Here is a 24,098-nt window from a genome sequence, read left to right as displayed (position 1 = left end):
TACCTCAGTGCCAGACATGGGGCCGTGGGGTGATGGACAGAGCTCATACTTTAGAACTAAGTTAATCTGGGTTAGAATCTGTGTAATCTTCAGAAAATTGTACCATCAGTTACATCTAAGCATCTCGCTGGTTCAGTGGGAAGCTAATGCTGAGCCCCCGGCACAGGTGATCTCAGTAGATTCAGATAATCATTATTTTTAGAGAAGAAAGGGACAAAAAAAAATCATGCTTTCAAAAAGATGTGGGCTCATCTAGAGGGCCATGGCTCTGATGTACTTGGACTAATGGGTGCCTCCCTACAGGCCTGCAGAGCGTGTGTGGAAAAGCTTGACTTCACAGGGGACCAGGTAGAGGAGGACAGCATTGTAGAGTTGGCAGAGCTTCCTTTGCATTCTATTTTTGGAGGTATGGAGGGGTTTTTATCTTAGTTTAATTATAATGGAATTAGTTAGCCCTCTGGGATAAAATATTTCTATCCCTGGAAGAAATTGTGTGCATCCTGGGTCAGCTTCTTGGCTTGCGCGTGCTAACACGCTAATACCTCAATGACGTCACCAATGAAGCTGTCAACTGGGATCAGACCTCAGGACCAGACTGTGGGGAGACAGATGCAGGAAGCATCGTCATCCTCTGCAGCCTTAGCCATTAAAACTCGAGACCACAGTTTAAAACAAGCTGAAGCAAGCCCAAGAGCCAGGACCCACATAGTGGAGGGGCCTACTGACTCCCATAAGTTGTCTTCTGACCTTCACACATAGGCGTACACACAAATAAATAGAATAAACTTAGAAAACCAAATAAACAATCTAAGAGCCTTCCTAAGTGTCTGAGATACTCTCTAAGACAGTAGCTAGCTTCTGGGTGCAAACTTCACGGTCTCATGGCCAGTTGCCCACTGAGAGAAGGCATACATTTATCTGGAAAGGCCAAAGGATTCATGACTCCAGAAAGCAGGCTTTCAGGTATTCAAATGTGACTCATTCCCCCTAGAACTCTCTGTCTTGTGTGAGGCTACAGTTTACTGTTCTCACCCCAACAGTCAGCAACAACTCAGTGATGTATCTACAAGGAGCTTGGAAATTCAGCCAACAAAGTTTTCAGAGAGCAGTTGTTCTAAAAAATGGTTCTTGAAAAAGATTTTCACTCATGGAGACTGCAGAGGTCTCCAAAGCAACACAACCAATTGCCAATACCATTGGCTACCCAGTATAGCTACACGGTAAGACCCCGTTGCTTAAGATACCACTCATTTTAGCTTCAAGACATGGAGAAGTGAAACTCAAACTGACCAGAAATATCCCCTGTGCACAGGAGATTCCAAAATGCTAGAAGGTGCTGTGCAGGCTTCTGAGGGGGGAAAACATCAATGCACTTGCCTCACCCTGGCTACAGCACCAACTGGCCAGGGAAAGATGTGCCCACAATTGTAATAGTGTCATGATGGTTAAGGTGTAACCAATCACTCTCTGATTGTATTTGGTGCCTGCTCCACAGGAAAGAATTCATTCTTTGGTGCTGCAAACCTAGTTAAAAGCTTATTGCAGTGGAGGTCAGAGGCCCTAGAAGACGACCTAGCATTGTTATTTTGCTAATGTGCTAAGGGCAATGTTGTCACACTGCCTTGGAAATACTTACGTTTATACCCGTGGACCCAGGCAGCTCTTTTCTTTGGCGATCCGCTCTCCCACTCCAGTGGGCAGTAGTCAATGGAGAAAGGCATAACTAGTCAAAGTGCTGAGGATATCTCATTGTAGGTGTTCAGCTATCAGTGAGACATCCTTATCAAACCAGCAAAGATTCAGGGGCCACTGAGGAAGAGGAGGTAGAAAGACTGTAAGAGCCGAAAGATGGAGAGGCTTGTGAAAACGCTGTCTTCTGGATATGACGTGGCTGCTGCACACATGAACTCACTCAGGAACTAACAGCAGCTGTGGATACTTGCCTATGATCAAGCCGCCAAATTTCCAGCACGAATGGGGAAGGAATTTATAAGAATCCATCCCTACCTGAGAAGCTGTTAGGAGCTGAGAGAGACTGGGTGAGGGAGAATTAATCTTCTTTGGAGCTGTGGCCACTTGGAGTGGATTTCTGTCTCCAGTAGGCGCCCCACATCAATGCATACATACATAGGTGCCCCACATCAATGCATACATACATAGGCGCCACACATCAATGTATACATACATAAGCACCATTCATTGGACTTTGGTTTATTTAATAAAAGGGAAGATAGTGCAAATATTGAAAGGGGATGTGTTGAGGGGATTCAGAGGGAGTTGGAAGAGGAAATGGGGGATATGATCACACTACATTTGTATATATGTACAAATTCTCAAAGAATAATTTCTAAAAGAAAACCCTCACTTAAAAATATACTCAAAAGTTGCAGAGAGAGAGTTCAGCCAACAAAGTGCTTGCCTTATAAGCACAAGGACCAGAATTCAATCCCCAGAACCTCCATGAAAAACTCTGGGAGTGAAGGCACATGCTTGTATTTCCAGAACCTTGGAGGCAGACACAGAAGATTTGTGGCTTCCCAGCCAACAACCTAGATTTCTTGGAGAGTTCCAAGCCAATGATACACCCTGTCTCAAAAAGAAAAAGGTGCTTGCGTTCTAGAAGAAGGCTAGAGATTGTTCTCTAGCTTCTGCATGGAGATAAACACATATCACAGGAATACATAACACACACACACATAGAGAGAGAGAGAAACAAAAATAAACGTTAAAATTACTTTTTAATTTTAAAGTAATTTTAGATTCACAGGGATCTGTCAAATAGAATATATAAAATAAAATCTGTAAAATGCCTAGGGCTTTGGGTATCTTTTTCTTGATCTCCTCTAATGGATATAAAAGAATGACTGTATGCGTTTTGTGTAAGTATAGTTCAACACCCATGATTCATGTTGAATCAGACCTAACCTAGATCTCACTACTTTGCCACGTGCACACTTGGTGTCTGCTGAAGCCAGAGGGGGTGTGAGGTCTCCTGGAAGTGGCATTAAAGAGCTGTAAACTGCCATGAGGTTGCTGGGAACAGAACCTCGGTCCTCTGCAAGAGCAGCCAGTGCTCTTTACCCTGAGCCGCACCTTCAGCTCTCCCAGGGCTCACTTGCTTTAATAACCATTTCCACATGTGAATGCGTGTGTCCACAGCTGTATGCAGCCTTATCACATGTATCTTCGTCACGTTCCCGACACACAGCCATCCCAGCACAAGACTTGGTTATGCTTTCTGACCATCAAACCCTAACTACCGTCTACTACTATTTCTGCAATATTGCTGCTTTAAGAGTAACCTATAAATAGAAGCGAGCAGTGTGTGACCAGTTGAGAGTGTCCTTTTCACTCGGTAAAGTTGCCTCTATAGCAGTGGTTCTCAGCCTGTGGGTCATGACTCCTTTGGCTGAACAACCAAATCAGACACCCTGCAGATCAGATATTTACATTATGATGCATAACAGTAGCAAAATGACAGTTCTGAAATAGCAACAAAGTGATTTTATGGTTTGGGGGGTCACCACAACATGAAGAGTTGCAGCATTATGAAGGTGGAGAAACACTGCTCTATATTATTGCATGTGTTCACATGTTGCATGTATACATGTATTTCATGTGTTGCAAGTGTGCATGTGTTGGATGTGTTCATGAGTGGAAGTGTTGCAGGTGTGGCTAGTTTGTCCACTCCCATTACTGAGTTCTAAGTCTGTGCTATGGATGTTGGGTGTTAACCATTCATCCATAGAAGGAAGTGTGGGCTCTTAGTCTTTGGTTATACTGATGAGTGATATCAGAATTGTTCCTTGAACATAAGTCTCCATTTCTACGGGATAAATGCCCCAAAGTGAACTTTCTGAGTCCTGTGTAACTACACATTTATCCTTAAAAGACACTACTAAACTATTTCTAAAGTTTTATAGAAGGAATGTCCCAGTTTCTCAGCATCTTCACCAGTATGTGGCTTTGTCATCATCCCTGTGTCGATCATCTCAACAGGCACGTGGTGCTAACTTGTTAGTATTTTTGTGTTTATGTGTGTGTGCTAACATGCATCTTTGTGTGCATGCCTGCGTATCTGTATATGTGAAGGCCAGAGGTATTGCTCCTCAGGTACGACCCACTGCGTTTTCTGAGCTGGACTGGCCAGTGAGCCTCAGAGATCCACTTGTCTGTGCTCCGCAGGGTAGGATTTCAATGGAACACCATGATGCAGGTTGTACTCAGGTCACCACGATTGCAAGGCAAGCACTACACCAGCTGAGCCCCCTCTCCCTGGTGCAGCATGGTCTGATGGTTTAAATGTATGTTTTTGGGTGTACAATGGTGTTGAGCATGTGGTATGTGCCATTGGGCATTCAAATGCCCTTTCCAAAGAAATTGCATTCATTTTTATTGTCACTTTCTAACTGCCTTGTTTGTATTTTTATCATTAATTAATTAATTAATTTTATTTATTTATTATGTATACACTATTCTATCTGCGTGTATGCCTGAAGGCCAGAAAATGGCACCAGACCTCATTACAGATGATTGTGAGCCACCATGTGGTTGCTGGGAATTGAACTCAGGACCTTTGGTAGAGCAGGCAATGCTCTTAACCGCTGAACCATCTCTCCAGCCTCCTTATCATTACGTTTTGAGAGTTTTCTAGATATTATAAATATAAGCCATTCACCTCCTTCTGAGATCGGGTCTCTTGTTTGCCTGGAGCTCACCAGTAGGGCTAGACAGGATTGCCAATGGGCTGTAGAGACCCAACCGCCTCTGACTGCTCAGTGCTGGGATTGCGAGGGGGTTCTGCCGTTCCTGGGACTTGTCTGTGCCGTCTGGGAACTAAACGCATGCTCTCCTGCTTTTGAGACCAGCACTTCACTCACAAAGTTCTCTCCCAGCTTCCTTTGCTTTCCTTTTATAGTGGACAAAGTGTGTCAATCCTCTGCCAGCCCCACAGTGTCTTGACTCCTAACTGTCTGAAGGGAGCTTCTGTCTCACTTCTAGGTTTCTTCCTTAATGCATTCCAACTACAATGATGTGCTTTGACAAAAAAGAAAATCTTACTAGGAATAGCATTAGCATCTAGAAAAATCCATTAAATATTGACATCCTTTTTTATTAATCCTTCTAATTCATGAAGATGTTACATTTCTCAAAATTATAAGCCAGGGTTTTCCCAAAAGCATTTTGTAATTTTTCACTGTGTAATCCCACTCATGTTTTATTAGGATTATAACTAAGAATCAATTATTATTACTCTTGAGGCAGAGTCTCACTGTGTGGGCTTGGCTATCCAGGAACTCACTGTATATACAAGGATGTCCTCAAAATCACAGAGATCCTCCTGCCTCTGTCTTCTGAGTGCTGGGGTTAAAGGCCTTCATCACCATACCTGGCTTATTTTACTCTTGATAATGTTAGAGGAACTGTTATTTTTTTCTCCAAACATATTCAATATCATAATTTCACACCTATCCTTGTTTGCTATATGTTACTTTTTAAGTGAGGAAGAACAGAGCAAGAACACTGATTTTATCCTCATAACATCTTCAGTTTAGCAGGGATGGTTCTCTAGCTGACTTGAATGTATTCCACCCGTGAATCAATGTGACAATGTGTGTGTTGATCTCTTGGTGTATGTGTGCACATCTCTGTGTAAGCATAACTGTGTCCATGTATATCTGTGTGTATCTTTGGGTTGGTATACTTATGTATGTGTTCATATCTGTGTACACACGATTCTGTGTATGGGCATATCTATGTGTGGATCTGCATGTCTCTCTGTGTGCACATCTCTGTTTGGGGATGTACCTGTGTGTGTACCTATAGTATACAAGTCACCAAGACAGACCAGTGTGGAGGAGAGCCTCCACCATGTCTTCTTGCTATAATCCCCCTTACATAAGAAGCTCATTCTGGGTGGACAGCTGTCTTCTTATCTTCTTACCTTTAGTCAAGGCCACATTGCAGAAGCCACTGTTTATAGACCTGTCCCATACACACTTTCAGGAACTGCAATATATCCTTTAGTCATCTGTGAGGTGTTTCCATACCTGAGGCAGACCCTGCTCATCAGGGAGACGGTCCACTTCACACCACATACAGGAAGACAAGCCACCCCAGTTAGTTCCATTAGGGACACTGCACTCTGAAATGGCTCTGCCTTTGTTGCAGGTCTTATCACCCACAGCAGAGGTCAAACAATGGCTACTATAGCAAGGGAGCATGGCATCCCATATCACATGGAAACAGACGGTGTTAGGATTTAAATAGGAAATGTTCTCCATAGACTCATGTGTTGGAACACCCGGACCCTAGCTGGTGGTACTGTTTGGGAAGGGTGTGGCACTGTCAGGGTGTGGAGGCTCACTGAAGGAAGTAGATCACTGGGAGCAGGCTGTGTAGCCCAGCTCAGTGCTCACACTCTACTTCCTAGTTGTGGGTAGGATTGACCAATGGCTCGCATTCCCGTTGCCATGCCTTCCCCACAGTCATGGACTGTGCCCTGGGGCTGTGAGACCCTTCCCTGCTTAAGCTACTGTCCTCAGGGTACAATTTTCCCCACCTCAAGTGGCTTGGCCTTAATTGCATGTCTTACTACCCATTATGCAATGGCTGTACAGCTACTTTTCCCTAAGCCATCTTGACTCTGTTGATACTTGTTTGGGCTCCAGTGGTTTGTACTTTTTTTGTTGGGGGGGGGGAGATGGGAATGCAAACAAACATTTCTTTCTTTTCTTTTTTGTCACTTTATTTATTTTACATCCCAACTACAGTTTCCCCTCTCTCCTCTCCTCCCATCCTTCCCCACCTCTCCTCTACCCTTCCTCCCAACTACTCATCCCCTGTTTCTGTTCAGAAAAGGTCAGGCTTCCCAGGAATATTAACAAAACATGCCATATCAAGTTGCAGCAGGACTAAGCACCTCCTGGAATGAAGGCTGGGCAAGGTAACCGGATATGAGGAATAGGTCCCCAAAGCCAGTCAAATAGTTAGAGACAGCCCCAGATGGCCTGTTAGGAGTCCCTTAAGAAGGTCAAGCTACACGACTGTCACATATATGTAAAGGGTTTAGATGGGTCCCTTGTAGGCTCCCTGGTTGTTGGTTCAAACTCTGTGAGCTCCTAGGAGCCCAGGTTTGTTGATTCTGTGGATTTTCTTGTAATGTCCTTGACCCCTCTTGTTCCTACAATCCTTTCTCCATCTCTTCATCAGGATTCCCTGAGCTCGGCCTAATGTTTGTCTGTGGGTCTCTGCATCTGTTTCTGCCAGTAACTGGATGAATCCCCTCTGATGACAGTGGGGGTAGGCACCAATCTATGAGTGTAGCAGAATGCCATCAGGCATTATTACAGGAGCAAACGTTTCCTTATCCCAAACAGGACACCAGTGACAGACCAGTGACAGATCCACACAAGTCTAGCTTGGTGAATTCGACGAGTTTCTTGGGGGTTACTTAAGGGAGAATGAGCAGGGGATGTCTCGGGGAATGGAGGTGACTCCCAGGCAGCTGCATCATCAGAAAGCTCATATAGCACAGAGGACCCATGAAAGCTACATCCTGAGAGTTCGCTGCCTGACTTGCGGATGCTCCATTAGAGACACCTGAGCTCCCCCACCCCTCACTGAGGTTTGCTGATCTTATAGCCTAGGTAGAGACCATGGGAATCCAGCAACTTTCTGAGCTTCCTGGGCCTCTGACGTTCATGAGTTATCTGAGTATTGTGTTCCCGTTAGCTTTTGGAGTCCTATTAGTCTCTCTCCTCCCTGCAGGAAAGGATGTTTTAGTTCAGGGGAGAAAGCCACACTATGCACTATGGGTGCTGAAAGGCTATGTACAGGGATGGCTCTCCATGTCTCTCTTCCTTATCAACCTGACGGATCCTTTTTTCTCTAGCATATATATGCTTGTTGTTGCTTCCCTCAACTCTTCCATTGGGTGTCAGTCTTGGGGACCATTCACATGATAAGCATGGCTTATACCACCATGCAGTGTCCCACCCCCATTTTCCTCTGTTGATATCTCTGCCTTGGTGTTTCCATGACTCTCTATCCAACATGGCCTCTTTGCCCGTTATCTTTAGCACAGGGCCTCTCCGATTTTGCTCATCAGATGCTGATAGTTTTGGTTGAAGTTCTGAAGAGAGTGAGGGTCATTCCCTGCTGGCTAGCCACGGGTTTTCTTTGGCTGAATTCTGTGGGTACAGTAACAAGAGTGAGACGCGTTGGTGCTGTGTGGAGCAGGCCTGGCAATGTGCTGGTGTAGCCACATGAAATGTGCAGTTACTGGTGCTGCAGATAGCTGTAGACAGCTACCATTCCATCTTCCCCCAGGGTCACTGACCTCCTTGAAGTATTTGGGAAGGGTGTTTAGGGAGACTCAGGAGCCACGCTCAAGGGAAAATTCACACAGACTGCTCAGGAAATTCAGTCCTTGGGCCACTAAGATCTTGCTGCCAAGAGAGAGCCAAGAAGAGCCAACTCCTCGGCTTTGCTGCCTGCTCAGGGCTGTGCCATCAGGACTCAGGCTTCCAGCCACCTGGGAAGAGGATGAAACCCAAATCTCCCTGTCTGTTTCAGATGCCCGCTGTTTAGCCGCAACTCAGTGACTCAAAACCAAAATGAACCCCAATCAACCAGAGCAAAGCAAACACATGAACCCAAGCCACAAGCCTTGGCCAGTGTGTGTGTGTGTGTGTGTGTGTGTGTGTGTGTGTGTGTGTGTGTGAGTGTGTGTCCTCTTAGTCCTTTATCCCAGTTGATAATGAGTTATCAGAAAGTGTAACTGCCAGATCAAATTGAGTTTCATTTGGAGTTTGAGGAGAAGTTGTTTTGGGTCTATATCTAGCAATGTCAAACCAAGAGAAATTCAAGATGCTGGGGAAATGCAGGCAGAACAGTGACAGTGCACCCCTTCTGGAAGAGGGGTGTGCCTGAGGCTTAGATAGGCTGGGGAGTGTTTAGGGATTTGGAGTTCCAATGAATGGATACTCCCCACACCTCTCTTCCCATTCCTAACTTGTACTCAGACTTCAACGTTTGTCCGGGTACCATTCATGTCTGGGAGAGCCTCTGGCGTGCTGGTCATCAGGCCCTGGGCAGAGATCATGTTAGAAGGTCTGGGAGGGTGGGAGAAGCATTGTACTGAGAGTTCAGCTGGTTCCTGAGTACCACACAGCCTCAGAAGACTGTGCTGTTTCTACTATATTTTTTTAAGTGCTATGTGTTGAACCCATAGCCTGGCCCAGCTCATAGGTTCTTTGAGCACACGTATGTACATGTGCCTGTGTGTGCATGTGCACATGTATGCATGTTCATATGGAAGCTAGAAGTTTATACCGGGTGCCTTCCTCAATCATTTTCCATCTTGCTTTTTTGAGATAGATTTTCTCAATGGAGGTCGATTCACCGAACCAACCCAGCTACCTTATCAGTCAACATCAGGATCTACCCATCTCTACACCCCCAACACTGGTATTCTAGACTTATGGTGCCATGCACAGGGATCCGAACTCCAGTCCTTATGCTGGTGGTTCAGACACTTTATTGATGGAGCCATCTCTCCAGCTCTTGTTTCAAATTCTAAACTGAAAAGCACCCCACAGTTCAGTCTAGAATGGAGCTGGGCCCTGGAACTTCTTTGGAGAGTGGCTATGTGCCAGAGCCATCCATTTGATTCACAAAATCTCCAGTCCTTCCGATAAAGTCCCCTTAGCGGGGTACCCTCAAGTTTCCTGGCCTGACAGGGTAGAAGAGTGGATGGGGGGAGGGCAAGGCTGTGAAGAAGCCTAATTCAGCCTGTTGACTGTGTCTGGATTCTGGGAGAAGTGAAGAGCCACACGAGGATGCATGGAGCACCTCACCATGTTCAGCAGAAATGTCAGCAGAAGCAAAAACAGCTCAGTGGGAGTCCAGCAGGGAATTGAAGGTGAAAGGCGGCGGGCGGGGATGTTGGTTGTTGGGCTCTTTGCCTGGGCATCTCTGCGAGGCTGTAGCACATAGTCTGAAGGGAGATGTTCTAGCATGCTTCATTTCAGATGCAGAGAAACCCAGGGGATGCTCTATCCTAGTAGAGGAAGGTGATTAATGGCAGGAACACAACCGAAGCTGAGCTTTTGTCACCACTGTGACCAGCTCCAGTTCTGTCTGCCTGTACTGGGTGTACCCAGCCATGAAACACATGTGCATCCAGACAGAGGTGGGCCTGAGTGGCCGCCAGCTGTATCACCTGCTGACTGTGCCTTTGCTGAACCCAGACTTGACCTCAAAAGGCCAAATCATTCTAGGCAGGCCACACTGCTCTTTGCTCTCCATAGGTAGCTGCTTCCTTCCTACCCTTCTGCTCTGGACGTCTGTGCCAGGGAGAGAGGTCTCCTCTCTGTAGGCTAAGCTTTAGCTTCTGCTGCAGCCGCAGCTGCAGTCTGGCCTTCTGCTGGCTCAGCTCTGGTTTTCCCCGTCTCTGCCTCAGCAGGAAACAGATAGATAAATCAATGTAAAAATAGAGAGGTTCTGATGCCCTGTGTACCCCTGAGCTGGCCCAGGGAGGGTTTCTGTTCTTTTACAGAGACAGGGGGTGGGTAGACTGAAGATAGTTTATTGATCTAGACATCCCCGAATTTCTCTGCATCTGAAACAAAACATTCCAGAACATCTGTCTTCACATGGTGTCCATGGAGGCCAGTGGCCTTACAGAGATGCCAAGGCAAAGAACTCAGCGACCAACATCCCTGCTGCCTCTCACTTTCAATTCTCTGCTGGATTCCCACTAAGCTGCTTCTGCTTACATCTCTGATGGACAAGATGGGGTGCCCCATGCATCACCATGCAGGCTCTTCAGGTCTCCCAGGGTCCAGCGTTCATTCCCGTGTGTGCATGCACGTGTGTGGAGGTCAAAGGTTGATGGCAGGTGTCTTTTTTGATTGCCCTGTTCCTTATTTTTTGAGATATGGTCACTTGAGTCCAGAGCTCACTAGTTTAGCTAGAATGGCTGGTCAACAGGTTCCAGAGATCTGTCTCTGCCCTTTCCAGATGCAGGACTCCCAACTCACATGTCTATGTATGCTTGTGTGTATTAGAATGTGTCTGTGCATGTGTAGACATGTGTGTGGTGGCCTTAGGTGCTGCCCCTTTGTATCTTTTTGAGACAGTGTCTCTCAATGGCCCGGAACTTACCAATTCAGCAAGGCTGTCTGGCAAGTGAGTCCCGGTGATCCATCAGTTTCTTCCTCCCCTCCTCTGGGAGTACAAACACATGTCACCATGTCCAATTATTTTTTTGTGAGTTGTGGGGAATCAAACTCAATGCCTCATGCCTGTAGAGCAAGTGTTTTACAGATGAGCTAACCCTTCAGCCCTTGCAGCTTCCGACTTTAGTAGCCCAGGCTCAGTTTCCTTCTCCATTAAGGTAGGAGCCAAAATCAACAGGGACACAAAAGGCAGCTGTCTCAGCAGCTCACCTGGCACACCTCTTTTGGCACCAGTCCAGACAAGCCGGTATAGTAGAAAGATTATAGGATTTGGAGTTACACATACCAGCCAAATCCCAGTTGGATTGCTAATTATATGCCCAACTGTGCGTCAAATTATGTAACTATGTGACTAACTATACTCCTTATTATGTAATATATGCTACCTTGACTTCCTGTCTTAGAGCCTCAGTGTCTGTGTCTGTAGAGTGGGTATAATGCCAAAAGTGATTGAAGGTGTTGCAGGAGGAATTGCCCACAATGCCCTGCACTATTATTATTATTATTGAGATGTGGTCTCTTATTGAAGCCAGCGCTCACTAATCTAGTTAGGCTAGCTGGCTAGAAAGTTCCAGAGATCTATCTGTCTCTGCCTCTCCAGCACTGGGACTATAGAAGCACACTGCCACACTTTTTAAAAAGCAAAACATGTATTTTGGGGTGGGAGCCACTGAGCTCAGCGAATACTTTACCCTCTCAGCCATCTCCCCAGACCCTACAGTGCCTCTCTGAGCCTGGATTCCCTTGCCTACATGATCCAAGATAGCCCTTCATGGCTCGAATTGACTTGTCTCCCTCTCTTCTTTATCTGGTTCATGCTGTTGTAGGCCTCCTTGGTGCCAGCACCAGGCCTTCCCTCTGAGTGAGGCAGTCGAACACAGCTTTTTCTGAATGTTGACTTCTGGCCTGTGGCTTCCAGCTAGGCCATGGGCTCCCAGTACAAACACAAACTTGCACCGAATCTGCATTGTAGAACAAGATAACAAGATTTTTTTTTTCCTATACTGCACCTGAATCGACACAGAAATTACATCAGTCAGCCATAGGCCAGCTATATGTCAGCTGACTCAAGCTGACCCGATGACAACATGAGCCTTCATCTTCACTTTTTGCATCTCAGATAAAAATGACCAATATGCATGCTCACTGACCTGCCTCCACTTTCAGGCAGTACCTGTCACTCACCTGTTGTACCACAATTTTCTCTGAATTGAAACTTTCCCTCCTAAAGGATGGCTCATGCCCCTTAAAACTCACGAGATTTACCAGGCTCCTCCCCATGGTAACAGAAGCAAGAGCAAGTGCTGGAGCGGGAGACTCTGAGCAGATGTGCTGCGTGGAGGAGGCCCTCTGCCCTGCCGAGCTGCCTGCAGGTTGTGCAGAGGCTTCCATGGATGCAGCTGCTGTGCATACTGGTGGGCTGTATGTGCAGTGCAGCTGCCTTCGAGACATCCGTTTACTCCCCTGAGTAATGAAGCTGTACCAGGCTTTTATTTATTTATTTTTTTGCCACCAACGAGCTCCCAAATCACAATACAGAGATTTATTATTAGTTTAGAATGCTCAACCTAGTTTAGGCACATTTCTGGCTAGCTCCTTTAACTTTATCTACCTCTTTATCTACCTTTTGCCTCAGGGCTTGTTACCTTTCTTACTTCTATAATTCTTACTTTCACTGCTTCTCCCTTGTTATCTTCTCTCTTCTCTCTTATTCTTTCTCCTTCTCTCTCAAGCCTAAATTTCTCCTGTTTATTCTCTCTGTTCTCCAACCCTGTCTATCATTTTCCTGCCTCACTATTGGCTGTGCAGCTCTTTATTAGACCAATCAGGTGCCTTAGGCAGGCAAGGGGAATCAAATGCAACACATCTTTTCATAATTTAAACAAATGGAGCATAAACCAAAGTAACACATCTTTACACAATTAAAGGAATATTGTACGGCAAAAACAAATGCAACACATCTTTACATAGTTAAAATAATATTCTATAACAGTGAGTCTTCATCTGTGTTCTTGCAAGTCGCCCCGATAGACTCATTGGTTTGCCAAATTGGGCTTTGGTAGAATCAGTTGTTGCTATTATTCTGTTGTAGTCATCCTGTTTGGGGTGAGAAGATACTTGTTCACATCTCTCCAGAAGTCACATAACAGACTCGGTACCTGAACAGGAAGGGACATGACAGAACCAGAGAGAAGCTGGGCAGAAATGACTGCACTGCCCATGCTCTAGGCACCGAGACATGCAACTGAGGTTGATTCCTGTGGCGATGGAGTGTCTGCAGGGGAAACCTTGATATGATCATGCTTCCGCATGTGCTATAGATGGCGGATCTTCCTGCTGGTGCTCTGGCTAGAGATATGTAACTAAGGGTTGATGGGAAACTTTCTTCAGCCAGTGGCCTTTGGGAGGCTGAACCAGGTTGGGGCGTGACTTTTGGGTACCCAGAGAAAGCCGCCAGACTGCACAGCTCAGCCTCTTCCTCCTGTGCTCCACCCCTTGAGATTGGACTCCCGTTCCTGTTCTGTGAGTTTCCCCCTTTAATGAAAAAAAAACTTTAAAATTCTCTTCTTGGAGTCATCTTGGGGTTATTTGACTCATTTTTACCCCACCCTTTAAGCATTCAGCTTCAAAGGGTGAGCTATTGGGAGACAGAGGGTCCATGGGGGATCCCAGGATGGCTGTTATTGTCTATTGGCATGGAGTAGTGATAGTGTGTCTCCATCTTGATGAGTGGGATCTGCTGTGTGTGTTTGGAGACACTCTGATAATGGCTTAAAGACTAGAGACTGCATAGCTGTCCCTGAAGACTGCATGCATGGGACAGAAGCACCAGCGAGTTGTAGCAGTTGCATGGTAACTGTTCTGTGAAATGAGCCCTGCAACTTAGGCCGAGGTGGCTGCCCATAGGGAACCTTCCTGTGTAAGGGAGAAACCACAAGGGGAAGGGGGTTGTAGCTAACTCACTGTCCTTAGCCTCTGGTTTGATGGGCAAGATGAATTAATGGGAGGATGAGCTGAAAGTGTTGGCTTGCCTGGGGGACTGCAAGGAAAAGAGTGGACACATTAGATCTATGCCAAAGAGCACAGAACCCAGACATTCTGGAACCCAGACATTCATGGGAAAAACTGGGGAGTGAGGAAGAGGAGAACACAGTAGAAGTGATAGAAGACACCCCTCAGGCCCCACCTTTAGTAGAGAAGGGGAACATCCATAATATGACATGCAGATGAGGCATTAGATGTGGACAACAACATTGTTAAAGATTTATTTTTATTATTTTATTTGTCTGTATCTGTGCACTGTACATGTTGGTTTTTTTTTTTCCAAGGAGGTGGAGAGCCTCCACGTGGCTGCTGGAAATCAAACCTGGGTCTTTAAGAAACTATGGTAATCAGGGAATACACAGTGCCTGAGGGGCTTGATTTTGGAAAGACTTTTAAACATGTAATGAAGAGCCTGTCGCAGTCTGCAGTCTGTAGGCATGGAAACACTTGGGATTAGTCTAAGGGTTGTGGAGGTAGAAAAACCGAGTCACATAGCTACCTGTTCTTCCTTAATACAAAGGCTGCATAAACTGAGACAACGTGGCATATGTGAGTCACTAGGGTCATCGCTGAGGTTCCCATGAATACCAGGGACCGGGAGGCAACAGAGGAAAGACAGGGGTTACTGGAAGAGAGGGGTAGTGTTTGATGCTCAGATCTCTGGGACAGATAGAACTACACTTAAAAAATTGACGACAAAAGAGCTTGGTTCTGCAGGGACTTTGGGAATAGTATGGAGTTCTAGTGTCTTCGCTGAACCCCAGGGTGGGACACATTCTTTATGAGGCAGGAAAAGCCCTGGCGATTCTAAATAACTGACTGATGGGTAAATTAGATAAAGTACAGAAGCACTCAAAAGGGGAAGACAGAATGACCAAGGAGACCGAGGCGTTTATTTGGGTGACTTGAGGCCAATGTGACAAGATCTGTGTTGAGTTGGATCTTTAGGAGAAAACAATAACAGAAAACCAAATACTGTGCTGGTGAGGTTTTAGAAATCTTTGGAGATTTAGCAGTCATTTGCAGAAACCATAAATGGGAGAAGAATGAAAGTAAATGAAGAAGTCAGTTCTAGGGGTGGGCAACTATTCCCTAGAGCATGCACGGTGTGTCTCGTCCTTTTAGGAAGCCCAGAGGGTTGAAGATTGCTTCCCTAGTTAGGTTTGACTGATGGAATCATAAGAGCCATAGTGTTCGCCCAGATCCTGTGAGAACCGAGGAACTGACTCTGGCGGCAATCCTGGCAGCCTGAGCTGAACTGAGAAGCATAAGCCAGCCTGGGGGGCTGTGACCTGCGATCAACCAGAGCTCACTTGGAATGAATGTCAGTGGACCTTTAAGGACCATGCACTTTCTGTGAAAAGGTCTTGTTCTATCATAATAAACCTTGGGGTTTTGACAGTTCCATGAAAGAACCTGTGAGAACAGTAAAAGCAACAGTCAGGTAGTTGAAATGAAGGCACATGGCCAACTAGAAATGGGCACTTCTCAAAGGCACACACTTCCAGACTAGGCTATCTCACCACACAGGACCACAAATTCTCCTCAGTGGGCACCCAAGGCTACAGGGGTTCTAAGATAAATCACTACGATTGGATGCTTCCTCAGGCCAGGCCAGCAAATGTGTGTCAGCTTGACCAGCACTACCTGGTCATAAACCATGGTTCAGAGGAGCAAAGTTAATCACGCTGTCATTCTTTCTTGTGTGTGTGTGTGTGTGTGTGTGTGTGTGTGTGTGTGTACAGATGTGCTGGTGTGTGCAGGTTCATAGGCATGGTGTATACAGGTGGAGGTCAGAGAAAAGCCTTGGATGTTGTTCCTCAAATGCTGTCTCTTGCTGTTTTTGAGAAAAAGTCAAGACCTTTTCATTGTCTTGGAACTCACCAAGAAGTCTAAGCTGGCTGACCAGTGGTTTTCATGGATCTCGCTGTCAGAGCTTATGAGCACCTTCCCAGGTGCACTCCCCTTAGTCCCCATCCCACCTCCCCCTTGCTTATTTTACATGGGTATTGAGGATTCTTCACACTCTACTCAGCTGTAGGCAAAAGTTGACTTAGGGATTTACTGCACCTGACAAAGACATTCTCACTAGTCAGACATGGGGCCCTTGATTACCCTTTAGCATTAATTTCACTCCACAATTATTTTGACTCCTATGCCTGGCCATACTAGGCAGGGGAAGTCATTAGCAAATAAACGGAGAAACACACAAGCTTGTCAGCAGATGGATTACAAAGGAATACAATTTTACGCAAAATGCCTTTGCTTTTAAAAAGCGTCTGTGCATAAATTAGTCTGTCAGCAAATGCATACAGCTAATTGCATGGAAAAAAAATGGGGCCCTGCCATAATATCATCCACCCAGAGTCACTTCTTGCAAAGCAGAAGTGATTGGACACATTATTAACAGAGCAGAAGAGTCAACCGCTTTCATTAAATTGCTTTTTTTTTGGAAAGAAGAAGCCTATTAGAATGCATTTTATAACGTATTTATTCCCTTTTACAATTTGAGTATTTAACTCTTGTTTGCAGACCAGCTCAAGGACTGTTCTGCCCTTTTTGGTGTAAAACTAAAAATAAAAAATAAACGATAATAACATGTGTCATGATGAGACCCGGCAGGGTGGAAAGCAACCAGCGCGCAAGTTGCTCAGTGTCTTTGCCTCAGCGGGAGTTCTAACCCGAGGCTGGGGAGCTGCTGCTGGCTGCGGAGCCTGATGCAACCTGTGAGGGGTGCTGTGGGCATTTGAATGCTGTGATTGTGCGTTCTTGGGTGGCTAAGGGACATCCACCTGGACTAGGATGAGCACGCTGAACTGCGTTATTGCTGCTTTTGCGAATCTGGTTGGCGTCACAGGTGGACCTCTTGAAGGCCAATGAATCTTCTAATTTCTGGGTCAGGGAGATAGTAAGAGAAACGTCGATGTGTATTCCAGGTGCGATTGCTGGCACAGCTGAAGCCTCTGCGTTGGGTGCCTCTTAGGGATATCTTTATTATTGATGACAGTTGGATGCATCCAGGAGCGATCCCATACTAAGCTTCATGACAGGATCTTGTGTGAGACCTGGGCAGGCACTGGGTGTGGTTTATGGTGTTCTGAGGCTCAGGGTACTCAGACGGCTTCATAGAAAGCAATGCGGCCAATTATACCTGGGGTTATATATATTCCAAACACTATGTGTCTTTGCACAATGACCCATATACAAAAACACCTTCCTTGAAGATGTTTTCCTTAGAGTGAGGCTGACACTTACGGCTTCTAAGCATCCTCCACCCATTCCTTGAGCTGAAATACGGTGCTTATCAAGATAAGACTGTACTCTGCCCTGAGTTACTCCGTATTGTATAAAACTGGCTTTTCTCAGATCATACCTTTCCATGAGAGACTCCATTTTGTGAGAACCTTTGGACTCCATTCTGAGGATGAAAGATAACTATGCATCTTAGTGGACAGGTGATTGGCACCATGTGTTCAGTGTCACCATTCAACAGGCACTGGAGAAGGATGCATTCCTGGAAGTAGAAAGGTGACACTCTATAAACCCACCAGGGTGACTTGGAACACAGGAGGCAAATGGGTGTATTAACATCATATCGGGGAAACCAGGCTGGAGAACTTACTGGACATACCAGCCCAAGGAACGGGGTCTTCACCTGAACTCCGTAAAGAGGTAGACATCCAGCATGAAGATGTCTCACCTGTCAAGTGCTACCTTGCATCAAGGACCAACAGGAGAAGTCCTGTCTATACCAACGCTTCAGTTTGGCTCAGTCCCTACCACTGAGGTGACTTCCTCTAGTACTATCTGCCCTCTGCCATGTGCCCACCTGAGCCTGCCATCCGTCTATCTGTCTGGACATAGTCCGGCTCTTTCTCCTTACAGCTGGCCTCAACTCTACAGCTAAAATCTGAGGTTGCAGCCTACCCCAGCAGCCACAGTGCAGCGACTCGCCAGTTACTTCTCTCTGGTTGGTTACGTCACGTCCCACCTGCTGCTCAGGCTTCTGAGACCTCTTGGACTCTGCTAAAGCATCTTCACTCTGGGTAGTCACCCTGTAACCTTCATCTATATATAATGTACTATATGACGTGTGTGCCTGAGAGCTAATAGTACTAATTAGAAGTGGATTCATAGCATCTGTGTTCACGCTGGCTCGGCCTATCAACGGAAGTGAGAGTGTCTGGCTAGTTGCTGCCATCAGAACAACTGTACCATGTGGACTTATTGTTCTTCCATAAATTCTGATGCTGTAGGAAAACACAAATGATTTTGTCTGTTTCTGACATAGCATACCTATGACAGTGGGACTTTCCTTTTTTTTTTTTTCTACTCTTCTCTGCAATCTCAGAACTCAAGTTGGGACAACAGTGGAGTGACGGACGGCAGCCTGGGTGAATACCGCATGAATGATGGCACAGAGGTTAGACAGCTGTGTAATCAGGACACAGCAAGCCTGGGGACCAGAGCACAAGAATTTATAGAGTTGAGGGTGTGAATTCTACAAGAAAGAAACCACACACATGTAAGCCTAGAGCCCCTCACAGATTAGCCAGTTAAATGTACTGCCTCTATCAAAGGATTGGCAGTCAGGAAGAGAGGCCACAGGGAGCTGAGACAGCAAGGCCAGGAGAAGCTGGAAGGTGAGCCTGCTCTGTCCAGGTGGAGGTGTCTGCAGAGTGGCGACAGTGAGCATGCCCAGCCTGCATCTTCAGGGCTCTGCCTTGGGCAAGATCTTCCCTGTGGTTCTGTGGTGTTCAAAAGTTCATTAAAAATGAGTTTATAAAATAAATGAGATTACTTGCCAGATCTTGGGCCAGGGCAGCATTGCTCTTGATATTTTATTATGCCTTCATAAAGCACAGCTCATGATGTCGTCATGGAGACTTGCTGAGCTGGCAGAAGAGCCTCTATGTGGAAGGAAGGTCAGCTGACATTAAAGTGAACCTGTTAACTGCGATGCCTCGTGTTAGAGGCCAGATGCCCTTTGCTTGATCCTCTAAGGAGATGAACAGTTTTTGAGTTGCCCTTTGTGAAATTTTGGGGAAAGACAAATAACCTAAGGTTAAGCAAAAGCAGCCCATCCTGTCCTGTAATTTCTTTTTCTTAATTTGAGTCCGCAGTCAGGAGCAAGGAACTCACAGCTACACTTGGCTTGTTGGCCTTGCCTCACCAGATGGTGGGCTGTACTTCTTGTGGTTGCCTGGTGGATAGATGGGTTGATTGGTTAATTCACTAGGTTGTTCATTGAAAAATATTGACTATGACTAATGAAGGCCAAGTACAAAATTGAGGGCAGGTAAAGGACATCAGAAGTGTAGGACATGTTTTATAGATTGCAGACCGATAGGTGTTAAGACACCCATGTTTCCTAGATACAGTCTAGAGATTCAATTCAATCATACCAAAAATAACGCTCCCCCCCCCCCCCCCCCGATGATATCTACCACATTCAGGGCAGAATAGTCATAGACTGTTGACTTTTTTTGTTTTGTTTTGTTTTTTGGGTTTTTTTTTTTTTTTTTGCTTCCAAAGAAATAAAAAAAATCTCAAAATTCATACAGAACTACAAAAGATCCTTGAATAGTCAAAGCATTCCTGGACAAAACCAATAAAACTAGATGAATCACAATGTCTCATTCAAAAACTGTAGTAACTGAAGCAGCTTAGTAGTTGAGGATGTGGTCCAGTAGGCAAAGTGCTCATCTAGCGTGAATAAAGCCTTGGATTCCATCCCAGAACCACAAAGAAATGGATGTGATGATTCAGGCCTATGATCTCAGCACTGAAGAGGTGGAGGCAGGGGTGCTGGTTGTTCAACATTATTCTTGGCTACATAGAAAGTTCAAAGCCAACCTGGGCTATATGGCACCTTGATTCAAAAAAACAGAAAAAATAAAAGCAAACTCCCAAGCCCAACATTCTTCTGACATGAAAAAAAAAAAAAAAGCTACGCGAACCAATGAAACAAGGTAGAATTTGGTCATAAATCATTTATAGTGAATCGGTTTGACATTGCATCTGCCAAATTAGCCGGCCTGGGAGCTGCCAGGATCTAATATTCTGGCTCCCATCTCACTGCAGAGTGTCGTACATGTGCCATTCTGTCTGGTTCTGCACAGGCTCAGGCAGGTGCTCTCCCACTGGGCCATCTCCCCAGCCTTTAAAATCTTTCCTTACAGTACATTTGTACAATTGTTCTGTCCTGTTATCAGACATTGTTTTAAATCTCTTTCTATGGCTAATACATTGTTATCATAGTTATTTACAAACAGGAAAATGCATGATAGAGTCACGTGCTAGTCATCACTACAAGCATCCACTTGTCTCAGAATCTGTCTCCTGAGAATAAAGAAAGACTGTAGGGAATTCATACAACTCATGGCAACCAATCTAATTACAAAGTGGGCGGAGGACATAAAGAGATATTCCTCAAAGAAGATATGTCAGCAGATTTATAAAAATGCTCACCCTCACTAATGGAAAAGTTCATTAGATTAAATTAAATTAAAATAAATTAAAACCACGATTATACTATATATAATAAGTACATATTTGATAATTACATATCATATATGATACAGTTATATACTACTATTATTAAAAAGATGGAAGATAAGTTGGTGAAGAGGTAGGAGAAAGGAAAACCTTGTGGATTCTTGGTGGTAATGTAGAATAGAACAACCATTTTGGAAAATAGTATGGAGCCTCTCCATGAAAGCTAAAATAGCTATCATGTGGTCCGGTAACCCCACTTCTGGTTCTATATTTGAAGGAGCTGGAATCACTCTGTGAGGCATTTATGCCTCAATGTTTATTGCAGCATATGTGTAAGAATTAAGATATGAAAGCAGTTGATCCTGGTGGCACTTTCCTGCAATCCCAATACATGGGGCCGGGGGATGGAGAGTTTTAGATTAGCCTGTCTGCATAGTGAGATCTTGTCTCAGCACAACAGCAAGAAAACATGAAAATAGTTTGCGTCCATTGATACATGGATGAATAATAAAATACTACACAGCATTCATAGAGGACCCAGATATAAACGCACACTCATGGACATCTAATTGTGGACCAAAGCACCCCAAAATTACATGAGAGTAAAAGAATCTCTTTATCCAGTAGTACTAAGATAACTGGCCATCCACAGGTAGAGACTAAAAACTCAGACCATATCTTTTAGTATGTACAAAAGCAAACAAACAAAAAACCCACTTAAAATGCATTGAAGACCTTAATGGAAAAATCCAAGATTTTGAAACTGATAGGAAAACTAATTCAAGAAAATTAATTCAAGATAGAGGCATAGACAAGGGCTTTCTGCAAAGGATTTCAATAGGAAAAAGTCTCAACAGTTGACAGAGTTGTATGAAATTAAAAAGCTTGTATACAACAAAGAAATAGTGATTAGAATAGAGTTAGCCTAGAGAGTGGGAGAACATCACTGTCTGCTACTGTGTAGGATGGGGTGTTAAAACCTGGAATCTGTGGAGAACCTAAGGTCTGGTGGAGCTGGCCTAGAATCAATCCCAACTACTCAGGAGGCTGATGGAGGAGAGTTACACAAGGTCAGAGTGGCAACTTAGTGGGACCATGTTTCAAGACAAAAAGCAAAAAAAGAGGGGCGGGGGCAGCAGGTAGTAAGAGCTGAGGCCCAGCCACTGGAACAAAACAAATAACTCTTTAAAAAAAAATCACCAAGAACCAAATAGTCCAATCAACAAATGGATGAATGAGTTGAACGGACACTTTTCAAATGAAGACGAACAAGTGACCAATAAATACAAGAAGGATGCTGAAAATCCCCCATAATCTGGGAGAGGCAAACCCAAACCACGCTAACATTTCTTCTCACGGGGTCAGAATGGCTACCATGAAGACAACACCTGACAACAAATGTTGTGGAGACTGGAGTGTTGCAGCTCTGCTTAGCTGAGGGGAAATTTCCCCAGCCAGAAGGTTCCAGTTCTGCTCCACTCAGGAGAAAGTTGTTACAGCTTACCTCTATTCTGGCAGAAGTGTCCTACCACACAACAAACTTCACTTAGGAGGTTTATTGGGAAGGAAAAATCCAGGAGGGTGGCTGCCACGAGGGTGAGAAGCATCAGCAACTGAACAGAGTACACAATGTGTACAGTGTGTGTATGTGTGTGTGTGTGCGTGTGCGTGTGTGTGTGTGTGTGTGTGTGTGTGTGTGTGTAGCTTCTCCAGGGTAGCTTGGGATCTGTGGGTTTTTGTACCCTGATTCTGGGCAAGCTCAGGGATTAGTGGGATTTTGAGCTCAAGGATTGTTGAGATTCTGCAGGCTAACTGTAGGGCAAGCTCAGAGATTGGCAGGATTTCAGGACCTAGTCCTGGGGTCAAGTCAGGGCCAGGTGTTTTTCCTTGGCCCAGGTCTTGGGTCAAGCCAGGGGCAGGGTGTTCTTTCCTTGGCCCTTTTAAATCCCATATTCCCCCGCTTTTTGGTTTATTAACTTTCCCCTAGGGGAGCAGAGTTGTTACACCTCAGGAGACCTGAGCAGAGTTGTAATTCTTCACTGGAGGGGACCAGAGCAGAGCTGTGACAACTTTACTGGGAAAACCCTTCCTTGACAGAGCAGAGTTTTCACACTTGCCTTGGGCCAGTCCACTCACAACAGACACACCTTCCAGTTTACCAACCACTTAGCACCCCATCCAACAGAAGCAATTGGGTAAGTTTCCTCTTTGATCAGTGTAAATGTTTCCCTAAGTCCAAGGTAGTGACCATTATGTGTCCAGTACCCCTCTGGGTACTCTTGGAGTCAGAGGTACCCCACCCATGGTCTTTAAGGTTACTGCTGACGCTCTTCGCCTGACCCTCATCTCACAACCCTTGGAGGGAGCTGCAATGCTTAAATTCTCTCTCTCTCTCTCTCTCTCTCTCTCTCTCTCATCTATCTATCTATCTATCTATCTATCTATCTATCTATCTATCTATCTGAATTTACCTATGTTGATGACCATGTCCATATCCATATCTGCATATATATATATATATATATATATATATATATATATATATATATATATGCAGATATATATCCAAAAGAGATTTTGGGGTAAGAATAAGGACAAGCCTTAAAGCTATTTTAATATCTTATGCTGACAGTAGACTTAGGATCCATACATACATTCATCTTGATCATGCCATGGAACTTCTCTATGAAGAATTCGTGGATTTTATAGTGAGAGGGAACCACTGCATTGTGAGGAAGGCCGCAGACACAGGCTCAGGGAGTCTGAGGTCGTGACTGAATTGCAACCCGACACTCCAGGTCTCACAGCCCAGAGCAGGTACTTCCTGACACCCACCACCATCCTCTTGAGAACTGTGTATGTGGTATCCGAGCAGACACTCCGCATTAGATCCTACAAGGACCACCCAGCCCTGCCAGCTCAACGGGGACTGTGAGGTTACATGTGCTCAGAGATGGAGCAAGAACTTGACTTGGTCTGACTCTAGCCTCTGCTTTCCTGGCAGGGCAGGAGCCTGCAGGCAGCACCCTCAGAACGTGACAAACAAGCTGAGGAGAGCAGGTGCCAAGTAGGTTATTATGCACAGGATGCTGCCTTGAAAACCATGTCAGGGTTGCTGGTACCTGGAAGAGACCCTTGGAGACTCATTAACCAACTCCGAGTGTTGGGGTGAGTGTTCCAAAAGGCACATGTCCAGTGTGAAAGCAGCAGCTGGATCTCCCAGAGAGAGGCCAGGCGGATCTGTGCTTAGTGTGTGTGTGGGTTATTAGATTAAGGAGGTTGCTTTTTGTTTCTGCTTTGCTGAATTTGATT

Source organism: Microtus oregoni, unplaced genomic scaffold (genome assembly GCF_018167655.1).
Source record: "Microtus oregoni isolate MIOR12 unplaced genomic scaffold, Mior012 000007F_ref0000211, whole genome shotgun sequence".
Lineage (NCBI taxonomy): Eukaryota > Metazoa > Chordata > Mammalia > Rodentia > Cricetidae > Microtus > Microtus oregoni.
The sequence above is the reverse complement of the archived record's forward strand: the minus strand, read 5'-3'. Positions refer to the sequence as shown.